The sequence below is a fragment of the Rattus norvegicus genome, chromosome 13, assembly GCF_036323735.1.
Source record: "Rattus norvegicus strain BN/NHsdMcwi chromosome 13, GRCr8, whole genome shotgun sequence".
Lineage (NCBI taxonomy): Eukaryota > Metazoa > Chordata > Mammalia > Rodentia > Muridae > Rattus > Rattus norvegicus.
The window spans coordinates 56,759,580-56,781,071 of record NC_086031.1 but is presented as its reverse complement, the minus strand read 5'-3'; the positions used below and the strand labels follow the sequence as shown (position 1 = coordinate 56,781,071).

The following is a 21,492-nucleotide window of genomic DNA, read 5'->3' as shown; positions in this document are numbered from 1 at the left end:
ACTGTCTATTCCTGCTACCTTAGGATTCAGATGTAGAACTTTAAGCTATTTCTTCAGGAACATGTCTGCCTACTTACTGTCATGCTTCCCATTATCATGATAATTAAGCTCTGAACTCTAAGCCAGACCAAATTAAATAGTCTTCTTCATAAGAGTTACATTGGACCTGGTGGAGGAAGAAGATGCCTTTAATTTCAGCAATCTGGAGGCAGAATCAGATGGATCTCAGTTCAAGGCGGGCCTGATGTACAATGATAGCCAAGCCTACATAAAGAAACCCTGCTCCCCTCTCCCTAAAAATGAGTTACTGTGGTCATGGTGTCTATTCACAGCAAATGAAACCCAAATATGTTATTTTGATTATATTTCTTCTCCTCTTATTTAACAACAAATTGATAGTTAACAGATTCTTCCCCATTATTTTTTACAAATTAGTAAGAATTACAGGAAAAATATGTAACATCAAAATCTAACCTCCTGTTGTTGTCATTGGGTACAGGGACCCCCATCAACATAAATCTATCCCATGTTTCAGCATGAAGGAGGATGGGTTCATGGAATCCTAGCACTAGCTGCAGTTTTATTTTAATATCATGGTTTTTGTACACTAAAATAAACCTTGGCTTTTAGAAATACAATATAGGAAACATTAACATAGAGTTGAATTTTATACATTATAAATCTTATGCATTCTAACTTCCTTTTCATATTGTGATTACTCATATAAAATTCAAGCATTGCAACTTGTCAGTAGAGTTTCTTCAGGTGATGTGATTTATCATTAATTATTGTGAAGATGATTGAGGATCGTTCAGAGTACACGCACATAAATTATTTTATAATTATGTATATCTTTATGTGCAATGATTTTACTATAAAAGTGTTGTTAACTTTTATCATTACCTTGCTATTCCTCTGTATCATGTAATACTCAATAGCCATGTATAAAACATCTGATGATTATGCTGTTTGAAATCTAGCTTCTAAGATTGCAATTTAAATAATTAGGAAACTCTAAAATATTTTTCTTGCATGTCGTTTAAAAATTTTCTTTTCCAAATACTAAGACACATTTCTATAAAACACTGTAATTGATTGCTACCAACACATACCAGGTGTCACTTCTGATTCTATTAAACCGGAGATTTCAGTTAGTCACTCTGATAAAATATTCTTATGTGGGGAATCAGTGCAACTGCAATGTTCACTTTGATAGGATAAGACAACCAATAACAGTATATTGTTTATTGGAACTGATGCACAATATATCAGATAAGAGCTCAGCTGCCATGTGATACTAAAACCAAAAAATATGACAACCAAAATCTGAGTCCTAGAACTCATAAAAATTGATCTTTATTCTAGATACAAATGCATAAAATAATTCTTTTTTTTTTTTGGTTCTTTTTTTCGGAGCTGGGGACCGAACTCAGGGCCTTGTGCTTCCTAGGCAAGCGCTCTACCACTGAGCTAAATCCCCAAACCCATAAAATAATTCTTTAATCTGCCTTCACTCTGATTTGCATATTGTGTTTGGGTTGATTTATCGTTTTGTTTATTTTTTGACATTTCTTTGTGCTGCCAATCCGGGTATGGACACTTTGTGCTACTGTATCAACTTATAAAGAGATTGAAGTTCAGATGTCTGCCACCCTTCCTGGCTATAATTTGTACATATTAATCCTATGGTTTCAATGATGAAAACGGAAGTTTTTAGTTTTTATTCCTATCAGAGTATGTAAATATTATTTTATATCTTAAGTTTTCTAAAACCATTTTTGTTTAAAAATATAATCATAAGTATTAAGTAAAAAATGAGTAAACATATTTACTTTCAGAAGTATAAGCACTTGTTTTTTATTGGTATTTTATTTACTTTCATTCAAATGATATCCTCCTCTCCATTTCCCCTCCACAAACCCCTATTCCATTACCCTACCTCTATAAGGATGTTCCTCTACCTGCCTACCCACTCCTTCCTTACCTCCCTAGCATTCTCCTATGCTGGGGCATCAAGCCTCCATATGATCAAGGACCTCCCCTTCCATTTATGCCAGATAAAGAAATCTTCTACTACACATCTAGCTGGAGCCATGGGTCCATCCATGAGCACTCTTTGGTTGGTGGTTTAGTCCCTGGTAACACTTCTTAATAGTATAACAGATGAAGTATCATTTTCAGTGTTTGACATTCAGAGAACATTGTTCTTGTAAGCTTTTAATATTTGTCATATGTTGCAAAGAAAAAAATAGACTTGTATCTTTATGAATGGTGACTGATTGTAGGATGATATCATACAGGTGAGGCAGGTACAAGACAGAACGAGGCCTGTCATTGGATGAGAAGGAAGGATGAGTGGGAGAAAAGTTTGAGGGAAGAGGAGGAGACTAGCAGAGAAGCCGCAGGAGAACTTGGAGGATGACATTAAGATTCTACTCTGTGTATTCACAGGTTGTTATGAATATTCCTAAGGGATGGATGTGTACAGGGCTTTGTATATTTAGGTGGGCGATTATATCTTATCAGTTGGATCAGAAGTTATTTTGTTGTGTGTTCTATCTTGTGGAGAATTGAGTTTAAGAGAGTGTGTAGTGGCAGAGACACTGGGCTGTCATGGAGTAGGGATGTGTGTTCCTGCCAAGATATCTACCAGATATCTTGGAGCACTGTGGTGCCAGATCTAGAGGGGGTAAAAGACAGCTCTTTCTATAATTTTACAACAACTGATGATACAGAATTCTGAGCTAGAAACCTTACCCAGTGAGAAGGAGTAGGTAACTCTGTGAGATGCCATGGGAGCACTCTTCAAACAGTAAACTTAATGGAAATTTTAACTAGATACTTGTTGCAAGAGATCATATCAGCATAGAATTATATACCTTTTATTCGAAATTGGTGTTCTATGTTGAAATTTGAACTTTTAAAATGAGTATCTTAAGGAAATTGGAATAAATTTCAAAATAATGCAATCTATCAAGTCAGTAACCTTACGATCAATAATTATTATTTTGATTAAAATTTGTTTATAGCTTAGTATTCATTTTAACTTAATTATTTGCTTTACCAATCGGATAACTTAAATTGATAATTAAAAATTATTCAAATGTTAGAAAGAATTTAATTTCTTAACAATATATTTATAAGCTACATTATTTTAATTCTTATGTAGAAAACCGTACTTTTGCAGGCAAAAATATTAAATTGAAGACTGTAAAGTAGCATCATGTAAAACAAGTTTGAAAGTAAATTAATACTATGTGAAATAACACAAACGTTTAAGTTGCTTTTAAAATAAGATCTAACTATTTTACTGAAAATAAACATTTTAAAAGTTTAAACAAGAATCCTTGTTCTACAAATTTAAAATAAGCTTTTTCCATAAGAGTACTCAACTTCCATCTAATATTTGGGTGTAGACATCTGCATCTGTTTCAGTCAGCTGCTAGATAGAGGTTTTTAGAGGACAGTTATACTAGACTCCTGTCTTCAAGTATGAAAGCATTTCATTAATAATGTAAGGGATTGGTACTTGCCCATAAAAGGAGTGTAATGTTGGGTCAGTTATTGGTTGACCATTCCTTCTGTCTCTGCTCCATCTTCGTTCCTGCATTTCTTTTAGAGAGGACAAAACTTGGGACAAAAAGAATTGAGGGTGGGCTTTTGCTATTATCCCTCCATTAGGGCTCCTAACTGGCTACAGGAGATGACCTACTCAGGCTCCATGTCCTCACTGTTAGCTATCTCGGCTAATTTCAGTCACCTTGACTTCTGAGAACCTCCTCTATCTCAGTTCTCTGGGACTTCCTAAGATTCTTGCCATCCTCCCACATCTGACAGGTACAGATTTCCAGTCATTCCCCTGCCTGTCTGGGTCTCACACTTTCCTGGCATTACCTTCCTCCTCCTTTCTCCCACCCAATTCCTTCCATCCCTCTGCCTCATAGCTATTTTGTTCTAGCTTCTAAGTGTGATTCAAGCATCCTTGCTTGTGTCTTCCTTCTTGTTTAAGTTCTTTGGGTCTGTGGGCTGTATCATGTGTCTTCTGTATTTTATGGCTAATGTCCACTTATCAATGAGTACATAACATACATGTCTTTTTGTGTCTCAGTTACCTCACTTAGGATGCTATTTTCTTTGATTCTTTTTTATCTTTTGGTTATTTTATTTGTTTACATTTCAAATGTGGTCCCTCTTCCTGATTTCCCCTCTGCAAGCCCCCTATCCCTTCCCCCAATACCCAGCCTCTATGAGGGTTCTCCCCCATCTACCTACTCCCACCTCACTGGCCTAGCATCCCCTATGCTGTGGCACTTCCCAAAACCCCATTCCTACATCCCTCTGTTCAATTTCCTGACCCTTGTATATCATCCCTGTATCCTCCCATACCTGATTCTGCCACCCCTTGCCCCTCCACCTCTTCTCTTCCTCCCAAGTCCCTCCTACTCTCTACCTCTTGTGAATATTCTTTTCCTTCTTCTAAGAAGGACTGAAGCATCCACACATTGATCTTCCTTCTTCTTGAGCTTCATATATTCTGAGTTGTATCATGGGTATTCTGAAAAAAAAATTTTTTGTCTTAGACATTCTGATCGGTATAAGGTACATTCTTGGTGTTGTTTTGATTTACCTTTCCTTGATGACTAAGGATATTGAACATTTCTTTAAGTGCTTCTCAAACATTTGTTATTCCCCTGTGGAGAATTCTTTGTTTATCTCTGAAATAATTTTTTAATTGGGTTATTTAATTTTATGGAATCTAACATCTTTAGTTCTTTATATATATAGGATTTTATCCCTCTATCTGATGTAGGGTTAGAGAAGATATTTTCTCAATCTATAGGCTGCTGTTTTGTCCCCTTGACAGTGTCCTTTGCCTTACCAGAAACTTTCCAGTTTCATTCATCAACTGTTGATCTTAAAGCCTGAGTCAATGTTACTCAGTTCAGGAAATTGTCTCCTATACCAGTGTGTTTAAGGTTATTTCCCACTTTCTCTTTTAGATTTGGTGTATCCAGTTGTATGTTGTGATTCTTCAATACCTGGGACTTGAGTTTTTTGCAGGGTGATAAATATAGATCTACTTGCATTCTTTGTTGAAGAAACTTTCATTTTTTTTCCATTCTATGGTTTTGGCTTTCTTATCAAAAATCAGATGTTCATAGGCAGGTGGGTTTATTTCTGGATCTTCACTTCAATTCCATTGATCACCCTGTCTCATTTTTGTTCCAATAACCACCGGTCAGAGGTTGGGACTCTTATGGAAAATTAGAGTAAGGATTGCAGACCCTGAAGGGGTTGCAAACCTAACAGGAGAACCAGCAGAGTCAACTAATCTGGACCTCTGGGAAACTGAGCCACCAACCAAAGAACAAACAGGGACTCAAGTCATGCCCCAGGCACCTATGCAATAGATATGCTGTTCAATCTCCATATGGGTTCCCCTACAACTGAGGCAGAGGATCTCCATAATCCTGTAGCCTGCCTGTCATATCTGTTAGCCAACAGGCTGTGGTCTGGCCTCAGTCAGAAAGAATGAGCCTAATCTGGCAGAGATTTGATGCATCAGGGTGGAAGGGTATCCCACCCCCCACCCTCTCAGAGGAGGAAAGAGGGCATCAGGGAAGAGTCTCAATGAGAAGGGATCTGGAGGGGGCAGCACTTAGTATTTTAATTAACTCAGTTATTAAAATAAAATATAATTTTCTTTTTATTTTCTTCATACTATATTTCTATCATTGCCCCCTTCCTTTCTAAACATTCTCATGCTCTCACTTAATTTCAAATTCATAGCCTCTTTTTCTTTGTTAATATTATATATACATATATATATATATATATATATATATATATATAGAGAGAGAGAGAGAGAGAGAGAGAGAGAGAGATAAATTTGTAAATATCAATACTACTTTGTGAATCTTCTTTGGAATTGCTTGTGTGTACATGAAACCATGATAATCACTTGGAAATATATAACCAGTCAGAGACTAGTCTCTCATGAAGATTTCTTCTTCCTCTCTCAGTAGTGGAGAGAAACCTGTAGTTTCTTGTTTAGAAGAAAGGCTCTGTGATATATACTCCTTCTGTATTTTTTTGGTGTTTTCATTGTACATATTTTGATTAGTCAGTCATGTTGTTCAGTAGCATAGATTTAAATCTTCAGATGTGAAGATATAACCTGAAGGATACAACCAGGTACCAGGAAAACACAAAAGAACCTGGGTAGGGAATAATAGAGAGGGGACTAGCAGGATAAAATTTATATGAAGGGAAAAATTTATATGAAGGGAATAGAAAAATAGGGAGGGACAGATTAATTTGGAAAAGGAGAGGGCAATAAATGTGGACAAAGTTTGATGGAGTGAAAAAGATAAGAGTATATTTTATAAGTCTTTAAAAATATATCTATAATATTTTATTACCTAAAAGTATATATAATATGCCTAATTGTGTATGCATATAAGTGTAATAAGTTGGATAGGCTGGTATGATAATACTTGTATTCTAATGCTAAATACTGGCCCTCAAAATCTGATTTCCCCAAAAAGCAGATCTTTATGTCCATCAATTAATGATATATAAAACTTGCTCCCCATTTTAACTCATCAATAAAAGGCTAGAGCCTGTGATTAGGGAGTAGAGGGAGAAAGATGGGACTTGAGGATGAAGTGAAGGAGTTACAGGTAGAAAAGGAAGAGAAGAAGAAAAGAGGATAAGAAGAACTTAAGTAGCCACCATGAGAGGAGATGGACCATGAGCACATGGCCAGGAAAAGCGTCAAGTATCAAGGAACATGATGGCTGGGACATAAGTTATAGTAGCTCCAAACCGGCCCAGTCTAGGCGTGTGGCTTATTGATAAAATAAATGGATTATGTGCCTTTTATATGGGCTAGCAATACTGTTTAATTTTATATAATTAAGATTTTTTGCCATTTGGACTGACAATACTTCTTGAATCCTTGAAGACCACCAAAAACAAAGAATAGTACTATGCATGAGAAATTCATTTCTCTGTTGATGATAAGGGCAGTCTAAGAGATTCCCACCATAATACAAGATATTGCTGTTTTTTTTTTTTTGTTCCCTCCCAGAGCTTCACAATAAAACCTTATTGCTGAAGATACCATGTAAATTCAGGCACAGGACTCATAAGATTCAAGCTCGATCAGACCTGAAAGACTCAGCCCTGAGGAGATTTTATAACACTCGAAATTGCTATGCAGTCTTCCAAATGGGTGAAACAATCAACAGTTCTACCCAGATATAATGCAAATGAAGCACAACAATGACTAGGCCTGACTGCAAGATATTGCTAAAAGTGTTATAGAGGCACCCAGATCTTCGTTTTAACCACATCCCTCTGATTAGACTTGGGGCCTGTTTGACAGAAAGGAGACAATGATACAGTAAAACTAGCCAACTACCCATGACTGGTGAGGCCCTGGATCCTAGGGGAGAACCTATAGCCACCGTTTCACTTCAGGAAACCAGCCCCATGTGTAACCGCATTCTAAAAAAAAATCCTAATATTACAGAAGAGCATAGCTCTTGCCCTGGACCTGACACAGACACTTTCCATTGCAGGAGAAAGAGTCCATGTCAATAAATATTATTTTACTATTTCTTGAGAGTTTAATTTGTCCTTAATAATACTAAATGCAAGAAATATTAAATGGTTTTAAATCAGTATTTTATAGCAATTAAAATGTATTTTTATAAAAAAATCAGCTGTTAGAGTATGAAGTTTCTGTTAGCTTAGAAAATATTTCAATATTCTATCTAGCAATATGCATTTTTATTACATACATATATTTCCAGAAAATATACAATAGGGGTATTGTTTTAAACTATTTAAAAAGTCGACTTCATTTTTTAAATTCCAGGGACAAAGCAAAGCATAACAAAATCAACCAACCAAACAAAAAAATTTCTCTGAGATCCAGGAACCACTCATAATTTTATAAGCAAAGTTAGTATTTAAAATTTGTAAAAAGAGATATGTAAATTTGTTAAGACTTTACATAATGGCTGAGAACATAACACTATGCATTACATGTACAATTTATTTATATATATAATTTTTGATCAAATGATTTAAGAATTATTATTGGTATCTAAATAAAAACTGACTAGTTTATTTTACAGAACTGGAATGGTATAATGACATTTCTGTATTATGATATCTTTTGTTAATGCTCAGATTGGAAATTGTTTGTTTTGGACTTGGTTTGCTTAGTTAGTTCATGACATTATCTTTTCCATTAGAAATATAAAGGGCAATTTCAGCTGGTACTATAATGTATGGAAAATAATTTCCCTGAAACAGAACATCCTTACTGTCTCAAAATATACCTATAGATACAGCACATTGTCTCCAGAATAGTGTATATTTCAAAAATAACATGATTATTCTGGCTCTTAGAAATGATGGAAGTGGTAAGAAAACATTAGATAGTTAATAACAGACAAAGCTTCAGTTCTGATTCCCGAGTTATTTTGAGGTTAAAGAATAAACCTTATAGATAGTTTCATTGGGCAAAAAAATTTGTGCTAACATAACAAAACCAAATAAATAATGAATATCATTATATTCAGTTCATTTGCATTCTTCTTTTGATTTTTTTTGAGGAGAGTCACTACAATTTTTACTTTGATTATAGGTGATTTCCATTAATCACTATTGAGAAAATAGTCACAGGATATTAAGGAAGACATAAGTTACTTCTGGTACATAAAATTGAGTGGCATTTCAACTGTTTAGAGACATAGTTCTATTTATCAGTAAATTTATCTGAAGAGCATGGCTGCCTAAGGCATCTCCCTTATCTCCATTGTAAAAACAGTTGTTCCAACATAATCTTCAAGTACACCTTTCTAGCAATCTTAAAAAGTATCACTTTAATTTTAAAAGGAAAAATGTTATTAGGAAAAAAATGATGAGTTATGTTTTCATGCTGCCTTGTCATACAATTTTTTTCCTGCAAAGAAAATTAAACTTTTAAATGGAAATACATATAGACATACATTATCTTAGTCAACCTTATGTGTAGTGGGGATTCGGAAGTGCCCTTGACTAGCAACTATTACATTGTTTGGTAATATACTTGCTAGACACAGATTCAAATTGTTTTATTTTAAGAGCTCATCTTAATTTTGGATTGTCTTTCCAATATTTATATTAAACAACTTAAAGTTCAGGGTCTCTTATTTTTTATATTACAGATAACCTGGTGTGTGTAAGATCCTCTTTCTTAAAAAATTAAGATAAAGTAAATTTCATTTCATTGTCTTATTTTTTTTCTCCATCTTTATTAAATTGGGTATTTCTTATTTACATTTCAATTGTTATTACCTTTCCGGTTTCCAGGCCAACATCCCCCTAATCCCTCCCCCTCACCTTCTATATGGGTATTCCCCTTCCCATCCTCCCCCAACAATCCCATTCACAGAGGGTTCAGTCTTGGCAGGACCAAGGGCTTTCCCTTCCACTGGTGGTCTTACTAGGCTATTCATTGCTACCTAAGAGGTTGGAGCCCAGAGTCAGTCCATGTATAGTCTTTGGGTAGTGTCTTAGTCCCTGGAAGCTCTGGTTGGTTGGCATTGTTGTTCATATGGGGTCTCAAGCCCCTTCAGCTCTTCCAGTCCTTTCTCTGGTTCCTTCAACGGGAGTCCCGTTCTCAGTTCAGTGGTTTGCTGATGGCATTCGCCTATGTATTTGCTGTACTCCGTTTGTGTCTCTCAGGAGAGATCTACATCCGGTTCCTGTCACCCTGCCCTTCTTTGCTTCATCCATCTTATCTAGTTTGGTGGCTGTATATATATGGGCCACATGTGGGGCAGGCTCTGAATGGGCGTTCTTCTTTGTCTTATTTTACATTAACTTTCTTTTAAATGAGGGCTATAAGGTGATCTTTTGATATTTGATATCATGCAATGAAGAATGAGTTTATCTAGGTTGTTACCAGATCCTTTGTCCACATCCTGCTTTGTCGTCTCCAATAAGGTTTTATTTTTGTTTCATGTTTCAGAGGTTGAGTTATAAGATTTCTGTTTATATTTATCTTCTACATTTTCTTTAAGGATTTTAATGATTTCAGCTTATTTTTGTGTACTTTTGTGTCTATTTTCAGTTGGTTTTATACATATTATAATATATAAGTCTAATTTTTCATGTGCGTGTACATATCCGATTCATATTATCATTTAATGAAAAACTATCATTCTTTCTCCTTAAAATTACTGGCAGACATCAGCTGAATTCATATGCCTTTTTGAATATTATTTTAATAACTATACCTTATAATTTGATATAAAAGACTGTGAGGTCCCCCCAAAAATTTAAAATTTTAAATAAAATGGTCAAGGGGACTCCACAATCTTATCCTATGTCCTCTACACATACATCTTGGCAGGCACATTCCTCCTCCTCCTCCAGGTGATGGTGACTGGGTAGGGGCGCACCCTCTCAGAGGAAAAAGGAAGAAGGATGCAGTGAAGAACTCTTGGAAGGGGGACCAGAAAAGGGAGCAACATTCAGAATGTAATAAAGAAAACAATTTTAAAAAATAAAGGAAAAGAACAGAAACAAACAAACAAATAGTAAAAAACAAATAAAATGGGTGAGGTGGTTCTAGTTGTGTTCTCTCATGTTCTCAGTATGGCTTTGTGAGTTCTGAGGCTAATATATAATAAAGAAAAAAATTTTTAGTAATTTATTTAGTAATCTCTATTTCTAGAAAAAGTGTTATTGGGATCGTGATAGGAACAACATTATATTTGTAGGTTTCTTTAGACAGTACGAATATACTATTGATAATAAGTTGTAAATAGTTATTCATGGATATGGATGCTTCCTATTTGTGACTTTAATTTCATCATCACTATTTTCTGGTTTTAAAGGGAAGTCATTTATCTCACTGGTTAAGTTCATTCCTAAGTCATGAGGTCCTTTTCTAGATGAATGCCAGTAGGAATCATTTTCAAAGTCAGAATTAGCTGCCTAATTCTTAGTGTGAAGTAAACATTTGAGGCTACTTTGCAAACATTTACTAAAGACAACAGCATAACATTAAAGCAACTGTGAGCTCTTCTACATCAGTGCTATCTAATACATTCTCAGTTCAGTGTCCTGAATATGTACTAGAATTATTGGAAATATCATTCATATAGAAACACAGACACACACACACATACAAAGACACACACAGACATATACATATATATATGGATTTTTATTTATCTAGAAATATATATTTGATCATTCCTTTCAGTTTAAGAACGTCTATATGTTGTTTTACAGTGCTTAAATTTCCTAGCTGTATATTTGTTCTTTATTTTAGACTGCATTAATAAGAATTTTCTTGAATTTGGAGATGATTGTTATTGTAGAGAATTTAGATTCCCTTCGGGAATGTGTGCCTTGGCTTTTTAAAATTTTTTTATATAATCATTGGAAATTTTTCATACATTTTTTGAGAATTTTATACAATGACTTTTGATCATATTCAAGCTTTTTGCTCGTCTTCCCAGATATATACCCTTACTTCCTACCAAGAGCATTTCCTGTTCCTCTCCATCTAGGCTATTTTTGGTTCTCAAATATTCTTGGATGTGTGGCTATTCACAGGAGCATCCATAACATGCTTTAAAAAAAAAAAAAACGGAATCTAAGCCCTTCCTTTCTTGGCAGTGAACAGTTGCTAATAGCTCATCAGCTAGGGTTACAACTCCATACTTGACTCCCTAATCCATGCTTGGATTGACCTGCTGGGCTTGCACAGGTTTGATGAATACTATCAAAGATTCTGCCTTTATGTACAGGTGTCCTTGTGTATCCAGAAGACACTATTCATTTAACTAATTTACCAACTCAACCTCTTTGACTTTTTTATCCTTTCTTCTGCAGTGATCCCTGGATTGTTGGAAGATATCAAATTCCCTTTAGGACTGAATATTTGTACTCATTTACTATTGGCAATTTGGAGACTTGTGGGTCTATATTGATTTACCTACTACAAATAGAAGTTTCTGTGTTGAGGTTGATACATACCTACATTTTTTATTGGATATTTTTTATTTACATTTCAAATGTTATTCCTTTTCCTGGTATCCTGGACATAAGCACCCTATACCATTCCTCTCCCCTTCTTCTATATGGGTGTTTACCCTCCAAAACCACTTCCTTTTCGAGCCCTGCCCCTGACATTCTTCTGCACTGGGGGTGGAGGTCCAGCCTGGCAGGACTAAAGGCTTTTCCTTCCATTGGTGCTGAACAAAGCCATCCTCTGCTACTTATACAACTGGACCCATGGGTCAGCCCATGTATATATATAGTCTTTGGGTAGTGGTTTAGTTCCTGGGAGCTCTGGTTGGTTGGCATTGTTGTTCTTATTGGGTTGTAAGCCCCTTCAGCTCTTTCAATCCTTTCTCTAATTCCTCCAATGGGGATCTCATTCTCACTTCAATGGTTTGATGCTAGCATTCGCCTCTGCATCTGACATTCTCTGGCTGTGCCTCTCAACAGACAGCTATATCAGGCTCCTGTCAGCATGCACTTTTAAGCTTCATCAATAAACCCTTAGCCAGACTAACCAGAGGGCACAGAGAGTATATCCAAACCAACAAAATCAGAAATGAAAAGGGAGACATAACAACAGAATCTAAGGAAATTCAAAAGAAAATCATCAGATCCTACTACCAAACCCTATATTCAACAAAACTGGAAAATCTGGAGGAAATGGATAATTTTTTAGACAAATACCAGATACCAAAGTTAAATCAGGATCAGATAAACCATCTAAACAATCCCATAACACCTAAAGAAATAGAAGTTTTTATTAAAAGTCTCCCAACCAAAAAGAGCCCAGGACCAGATGGGTTTAGTGAAGAAATCTATCAGACCTTCATAGAGGAACTCATATCAAAACTGGTCAAACTGTTCCACAAAATAGAAAGAGAGAGCACTACCAAATTCCTTGTTTGAAGCCACTATTACCCTCATACCTAAACCACAAAAAGACCAAACCAAAAAAAAAAGAAATTCAGACCAATTTCCCTCTTGAATATTGATGCAAAAATACTCAATAAAATTCTTGCAACCAAAATTCAAGAACACATCAAAATGATTATCCATCATGACCAAGTAGGTTTCATCCCAGTGATGCAGGGATGGTTCAATGTATGTAAATCCATCAACAAAATCCACCGTATAAACAAACTCAAAGGAAAGAAAAACACATGATCATTTCATTAGATGTTGAGAAAGCATTTGAAAAAATTCAACACACCCTCATGATAAAAGTCCTGAAGAGATCAGGAATTCAAGGTCCATACCTAAACATAGTAAAGCAATACACGGCAAATCAGTAGCCAACATCTAACTAAAGGGAGAGAAACTTGAAACAATCCCACTAAAATCAGGAACTAGACAAGGCTGCCCACTCTCTCCCTACTTATTCAATACTTATTCAATATAGTACTTGAAGTCCTAGCCAGAGCAATGTGAAAACAAAAGGGGATCAAAGTGATATAAATTGGAAAGAAAGAAGTCAAATTATCACTATTTGCAGATGATATGAGAGTGTACTTAAGTGACTCCAAAAGTTCCAGCAGAGAACTACTAAGCCTGATAAACATCTTCAGTAAGTGGCTGGGTATATCAAACAAATCAGTAGCCTTCCTCTACTCAAAGGATAAACAGATTGACTAAGAAATTAGGGAAATGACTTCCTTCACAATAGTCCCAAATAAAACAAAGTACCTTGGTGTGACTATAACCAAGCAAGTGAAATATCTGCATGACAAGAACTTCAAGTCTCTAAAGAAAGAAATTGAAAAAGTTATCATAAGATAGAAAGATCACCTATGATCATGGATTGGCATGATTAATATAGTGAAAATGTCCATTTTGCCAAAAGCAATCAACAGATTCAATGCAATTCCCATCCAAAATCCCAACTCAATTCTTCATAGAGTTAGAAAGAACAATTTGCATATTCTTTTAGAATAACAAAAAACCCTATGATATCAAAAACTATACTCAACAGTAAAAGAATTTCTGGGGGAATCACCATCTCTACCTCAATCAGTATTACAGAGCAATAGTGATAAACACTGTGTGGTACTGGTACAGAGACAGGCACATAAATCAGTGGAATAGAATTGAAGAATCAGAAATGAACCCACACACCTATGGTAACATGATCTTTGACAAAGCAACTAAAGCCATCCAGTTGGAAAAAAGATAGCATTTTCAACAAATTGTGGTGGTTTCACCATTCTTATAGTTCTGTACAAATCTTAGGACCAAGTGGATCAAGAACTTCCACATCAAACCAGATAAACTCAAACTAATAGAAGAAAAGGGGGAAAGAGTCTTGATTACATGGGCACTGGGGAAAATTTCCTGAACAAAACACCAATGGCTTATGTTCTAAGATCCACAAATGGGACCTCATGAAACTGCAAAGCAGTAAGGCAAAGGACACTGTCATTACGACAAAACGGCAACCAATAGATTGGGAAAAGATCTTTATCAGTCCTACATCTGATAGAGGGCTTATATCCAAAATTTACAACGAACTCAAGAAGTTAGCCTCCAGAGAGCCAAATAACCCTATTTAAAAATGGGGTACAGATCTAAACAAAGAATTCTCAGCTGAGGAATATTGAATGGCTGAGAAACACCTAAAGAAATGTTCAACATCTTTAGTCATAAGGGAAATGCAAATCAAAACAACCCTGAGATTCTACCTCACACCTCTCGAATAACTAAGATCAAAAACTCAGGTGACAACAGATGCTTCGTAGGAAGTAGAGAAAGAAGAACACTCTTCCTTTGTTGGTGGGATTGCAAACTCATACAACAACTCTGGAAATCAGTTTGGAGGTTCCTCAGAAAATTGGACATTGCACTACCTGAGGACCCAGTTATCCCTCTTCTGGGCATATACCCAAAAGATGCTCCAACATATGACAGATCCCTACAATTATGGGTAAAATAATATGTCATTAATAGTCAACATAGTGTTTGTTATTGTGTTCAGTACTGATTAATATTGTGAACATTTGGCAAACTAATAAAGGAACATTCTCTTATGCTCTGTATAATTATAAGTTTTTATTGAAACAATGGTGTTAGATACAATTTTCATCTTATGGAGTAGAAATTAATTCAATAAGAAGGGGGTTGGTTGCTTGAGTGGTTTTCATTCTACTATTGCATAAGTGTGCACATCTTTCAAGCTCACAGTTTTTAGTTCACAGGATATGACTGACAATTACTTTTCTCCTCTTTGGTCTTCATAGTTTCTTCTAGCACTTAACAAGGAAGCCCTTAGGATTGAGACTTCTTGATAGGTAGCAAGCTCATTTTCTTTTGTTATATGATTAACTTAAGTCTTCACCAATAAGGCCTTACTGCCATTTATGCAGTATTGGATAATAGACAACATCTCCAAAGGAAGTAATGAATTCCTGACATTGGGCTTTTCATTGGTTATCCTCTGATAGTAGGGCATTGTTTCTCTGTAGTAGCATAACTCAAGTTTAACTCTTTTTTATATATGTGTGTAGGTAACTTTAGAAAGCCTCAACAGTAGTAGATTTCCATGTTATGTTTTTGGAAAATTATTAGTTTTTTTTTAGCATGTTTTCTTTATATTCTCTGCCTTTCTTTTTTTTCACCCTAATTTATACCTTCTAATCTCACATTTCTCTTTTAACCTTTTATATGTGTGCTTCTTACATTTCTTCTTTTCTAGCCATTAGGAAGATTCTGATCTCCATGAGTATTCCAAATGAAGTAAATATTATTTATATTTAAAATAAGAGTCTGAATTATTTCTGAAATATTTCATCTGTCTATGTAATTGTGGATTCTACTGTAGCATAGGTGATCAGTTAGAGATGGGTCATGATTGGTATTTGTGTTATAATTTTGTGTATTTTGTATCTTAGAAAGAATGAACTTTTCCTTAAAATTTATTTCTATTCTTTGTACTCTGTGAATATTCTTAACGGAATATGTGCATGAAATTCCATTATGAATATTAGTGAAACTTAATGAAGTGGAGCGGTTGAGTTGATCCTTATTGGCTATGTACCAATAGGCCCAAGTGTGGGAATATATGCTGACCAACAAGTTAACTAAATACAATGAAAACCTGTGTCACACTTTGAGTTCAGTGAACATTCTGGGACTTGGTGAACTTCCTGAAAAGAAGGATTACAAATATAAGTTTCACCGCACACTGTAATTTGGCTGAGCAATGTAGATTTAGGATTGAGCCTTCTTGATAAGGAGCAAGTTAATTTTCCTTTGTTGTATGATTAACTTAATTAAGTTTTCACCCATAAGGTCTTACTGTCAATTTCTGGAGTGTATCCAATAGACAACATTTCCAAAGGAAGTAATGCATTCTTGACATTGGGCTTTTTATTGGTTATCCTCTGATATCTAGTAGGGCATTGTTTCTCTGTATTAGCATAACTCCAGTTTAACTAATTTTTATATGTGTGTATATATAAAGCCAGAATTAAAATTACCTCTTCAACAATGGAATATGGATTCCTATTTGGTCTTTCAATGAGTACGGAGAATGCAAACGTCAACCCCTAAGCTCCCAGCTATTTGGGATTACTGGATTCCAAATTCAGGTTTCTCCGGTGCAATTTGGCCCACTAAAGTTGTTAGGGTCCTTGATTTGCTGAAGAATGGTAATCCAGACTCAAATAGTATCCAAAGGCAAAGAACGCTTATTCTGCAGAAATCACTAGCATGCTGGGATCTGTGTGAAATTGGAGATACTGAGTGAGATTGCATGCTTACTTACTTTGAAAACCTGTTAGGGGAAGTCCAGGGAGGAGTGAGTGACCTCTTTCCTGATTTATCGTGATTAGTTGGCTCTACTTCAAGTGGTATGGATGTGTTTGGGATTGATCAATGCTCTGGGCAATTTTTGAGGACTTTGTAGAACTGATTATTCTGATTATTTCCAGAGCTGATTATTTTTGGTTCAAGCTTGGTTAAGGCTAGGAGGTGGGGAAGCTCTTGGCAGTTCCTGATTGGCCACCGCAAGAGGTGCTTCCTCCCACCCTGTGAATTTGACTCGATTCAGACTTGTCTAGTATTAGTAAACATAAGCTTAGGCCTAGTCCTTAAACTACCAGTTTGGATCCTTTCATGAAATCTGTGTAACTGAGCTTCTGGCTTGGCTCTCTCATTGCCTCTCAAAGTGGATATTATAATGTGCACAGTCCTATATGAATCTATAGGTGTTGTGCATGTGTGAGGTCACCTCCCCCTGTAGTCTTACAGCGTCATTTGCAAAAGTAGAACAAATATTAATGTTTTATCAAGGTGAAACAGGTAAGAAGCAACGTTGCCTTCTTACCAGCACAGATGTTTAAATATTTAGATATCATTTTTCCTGAAAACATTTCAGGAAGGGGATTATAGAGGTAGGAATTATTAGAAATGCAATGGAAATTAAAATCTGTTAAACTCATGGAGTGATTTGTTGTATAGGTTAATTTGTATTTTTCCTGAAGAATGCAAGGTGTAACTTTTTTCAAAATGGGAGTTTGTACTCACATTATAGAAGAAAGTACAGAAAGAACAATAGACTAGGGGTACAGATCTTGAGAAATTTTGGAATGTGCTGATTTTGAAGTGAAATAGGACACATAGCTGAAGATTTGAAGGATACAGCTGTATGCATGAGTCAGAAATTTGGGTGAGAGGTTTGGGATGTGGGAGAAAAATTATCTGCCATCAGCACATCACTATTTTATTGACCCATCTGGAATTCAGTGATGTACAATCCAAAATGGTTTTATTTTTATCCAATTATTGCCTTTGAGAAAGAAAAGAAGTAGCCCCCTCAGCTGTCAGCTGAGAGCTGACCTTGCATTAACAGCCAGGGCAAAGTGTTGTACTGAAAAATACCATCTCACAGAATACTAATATTAGACAAGGACATTCTATGACAATGATAGAGTGAGACAGAAACCAGCCCCCTCTTTACTCATGTCTGAGAAACAACAAATATAACAGTGTCTGTACTAGAAAAATGAACAAAACCCCCTCTGTCCAGGATAACAAAAGTGCTAGCCATTCTCTTATTTTCCAGAGATTCATTCCATTTGGAGCATATTGTCTAAGAGGTACATCCAGCTACTACCACAATTATATAGTTTCTTACTCTATGATTCCTATATTGCCTTCTTCTAGGATATTAGGAATAAATGTCAGACTTCCTCTGTTAGCAAAAGTAAACATATTTACAAAGCCCTCATAAACATGGCCACACTAGTTCAGGAAGAATGCCTTTCTGCCATTCTGTAAATAATGGGAATGGTATTCCCTATTTACAAGATCCACACAGAGATAATTCAAGGGCTAGTTTCAATTCCTGAATGGACTTCATTCTTGAAGGGAAGTTCTAGATCTTAAATATGGCCATTTTCTTAACAATATTACAAATTTATATAAAGAATTGTGAGATATTTTAATTCACACATAAAGTACACTTATCAGATTGGTGATATGTTATTTGTACTTCTTAAAAGCATAATAGTAGTTAAACATAAGCAGAGAGGTTGCCTAAGATTAGAGAAACAGAATAAGTATTAATCTAGGAACTCAAGAAATTAAAGAATAGATGTAGTAAGAATGGGAAAATCGAAAGAAATATGGAAAATTGTCATCATGCCAAGGAAGCTAAAGAATAAACTGTTTTAAGGTAAGACATCTTCACAATATTCAAATTCAAGATAAAACTTTGGACATTAATGAGAACTATTGGAATGCGAGTGATTTAAATGGGTGTATGAAAATAATGGCGGAAAGATCCATTGGAACAGGAGAAGCAGAAGTACATACGTAGAATAGTTAGTTAAGTGAAAGAGTATGGACAACAAAGTCACAATATTTCAATTTAAGTCTGCATTGAATGTGTGCTACTTTCTTATGATATGAAAAGAAATCTGATGCTCTTTCTAGTAACTGAGAAAGGAAAAGTAAATATTTGGCTTATTTGGAAATTGATATTATAAAAGGACCAGTTAGTAAAATAAAAATTTTGCGAAAAGGAGAAAAGATGGAAGGTTAAATGTTCAAGCATAACCCATCTTTAGATGGATAAAGAAATATAATTATATATCAAGAATGAATGAAGATGCTAAAAACATACAGTTTTCAATTTTCTAAATAAAAAAGGATTCTAGAATGGCTGCCTTCTGAGAGGCTCCACCCAGCTGAATCAGACCCATGCAGCGACTCACAGTAAAACTGTGGAGTGAGCTTGGGGACACTTTTGTAAGAATATGGGGAAGTGTTGTAGCCCTGAAGGGGATAGGAACTATACAAGAAGATCATCAGAATGAACTAAACTGGACCTTTGGGGCTATCTGAGATTCAACCACCAACCAAAAAGAATAAACAGGCTGGACCTAGGAGGCCTCCTTACACAAGCAGATATGGCAGTTTGATCTTCATGTGGGTCCTGAACAACTGGAGCAGGTCATATCCCAAATGCTGTTCCCTGTACATGAGATATGTTGGCTTATCTGGCATCAACAGGGAAAGGGACACCTAGCTCTATAGAGACTTGCTGTACCAAGTTGGGGATACTCAGGGTACTCTCACATCCTCAGAAGGGGACAGGGGATGGGAGAAGGATTGTGGGAGGGCTGACTAGGAGTGCGGCAGTAAGCTGGAAGTAAAGTGAATAAGTAAAACAAATATATAAATAGAAAAGACTCCTCCCTATTTATTGGTAAATGAGTTAAAGATAATGAATGAGAAACTTTAAAAACATGTCATAAATGTAAGACAAATATGTTCTGATGGAAGAAAGTTAAAGAAATGATAGATGGTACTGCTGCAAGAAGGAAAATCGAGGTTAGATTGTGTCCAAAGGAAAGACAGGGACAAAAAATGGAACAGAGACTGAATGAAAACCCATCAGAGGCCGCCTCACCTAGGGATCCATCTCACTTGCAGACACCAAACTGATGCTATTACTAATGTCAAGAAGTGCTTGCTTGACAGGAGCCTGATATAGTTCTCCCTGAGAAGTTCTTCCAGCACCTGACAGATGCAGACACTCACAGCCAACCATTGGGCTGAGCCCAGGGACACCAATGGAAGAGCTAGAGAAAGGTCTGAAGGAACTGAAGGGTATTACAACCCAATCAGAAGAACAATATATACTAACCAGACCCTTCAGAATTTCCAGAGACTAAACCACAAATCAAAGAGAATACATGGAGGGATCCAGGACTCCATATACATATGTAGCAGAGGATGGCCTCGTATGACATCTATGGTAGGGAGGAAGACTTGAAGTTCAGCACAGGGGATGCTAAAGGGGTGAGGCAGGAGTGGGAGAATGGGTGCAGGAGCACCCTTGGACCCTTGGAGAAGCAAAGGAGAAGGGGGGAAGGGAGAGTGGATAGGGGTGGTAGAGAAGGGGTAACTGGGAAAGAGGATACTATTTGAAATGTAACCAAATAAAATGATTAATTAAAAAAATAAGTGGGAATTTTGAAGGAGGTCAAATATAGGGAATTCCATGAAGGAAAAGAGGGAAAAAGAGACATTGTCAGAACAAATGTACCAATAGAACACACAGGGATGGAAGGAGGAATATTGAGTATTCCTGAGCATATAATATATAACCTTGGTCGAATCACAGATGAAGAAATATAATGTAACATTTTGAGACACTAGCTTTTATGAAATTCTACAGTTTTTTGTTCATGATACATGTGAGCCTTATGAAAAATTTAATGTTTAACCAAATAGCATTGTTTCTGCCTTTTTTAAATAAATTTTAATTATATATTTCTTTACTTATATATCAAAGGTTATTCCCCTTCCTGGTTTTCTGTCCAGAAGCCCCCATTCCCTCGTCTCCCTTTCCCCTCCCCATACGGGTATTCCCCATATACATCCCCCTTATTGTCCTCACCCACATTCCCCTGCACTGGGAGTCCAACCATGGCAAGACCAAGGGCTTTCCCTTCTACTGGTGCCCCAACAAGGCTATTCTCTACTACATATGCAGTTGGAGCCCTGGGTCAGTCCATGTATAGTCTTTCAGTAGTGGTTTAGTCCCTGGAAGCTCTGGTTGGTTGGCATTGTTGTTTGTACGGGATTGCAAGCTCCTTCAACTCTTTCAATACTTCCTCTAATTCCCCCTAAGGGGGTTCCTATTCTCAGTTCAGTGGTTTGCTGCTAGCATTGACCTCTGTATTGGACGTGCTCTGGATGTGTCTCTCAGGAGAGATCTATATCCAGTCCCTTTCCACATACATTTTTAGCTTCATCAATCTTACTTACTTTTGGTGGCTGTATATATTTGGGCCACATGTGGGTCAGGCTCTGAATGGCCATTCCTTGAGTCACTGCTGTAAACTTTGCTTCCAAATCCGCAGCTATAAATATTTTTCCTTCTTTTAAGAAGGAGTGGGAACATCTGCATTT

At 36.1% G+C, this 21,492-nt stretch overlaps 1 long non-coding RNA gene across 5 annotated transcripts in view; it reads right to left on the bottom strand.

The window, feature by feature from the left end:
* Window positions 1-3,529: 3,529 nt before the first annotated feature.
* Window positions 3,530-21,492, bottom strand: part of LOC134481503 (uncharacterized) — an 85,472-nt gene continuing 67,509 nt past the window's right edge. For 3 of the 5 annotated variants that reach the window (XR_010057031.1, XR_010057030.1, XR_010057032.1), the window contains 2 exons: window positions 4,451-4,555; window positions 3,533-3,630 (listed from right to left, as the gene is read on the bottom strand). This is a non-coding gene — a long non-coding RNA (uncharacterized LOC134481503). Of the gene's footprint in view, window positions 3,631-4,450; window positions 4,556-21,492 lie in introns of all 5 variants that reach the window. The other 2 variants (XR_010057033.1, XR_010057034.1) reach the window with 1 other exon arrangement.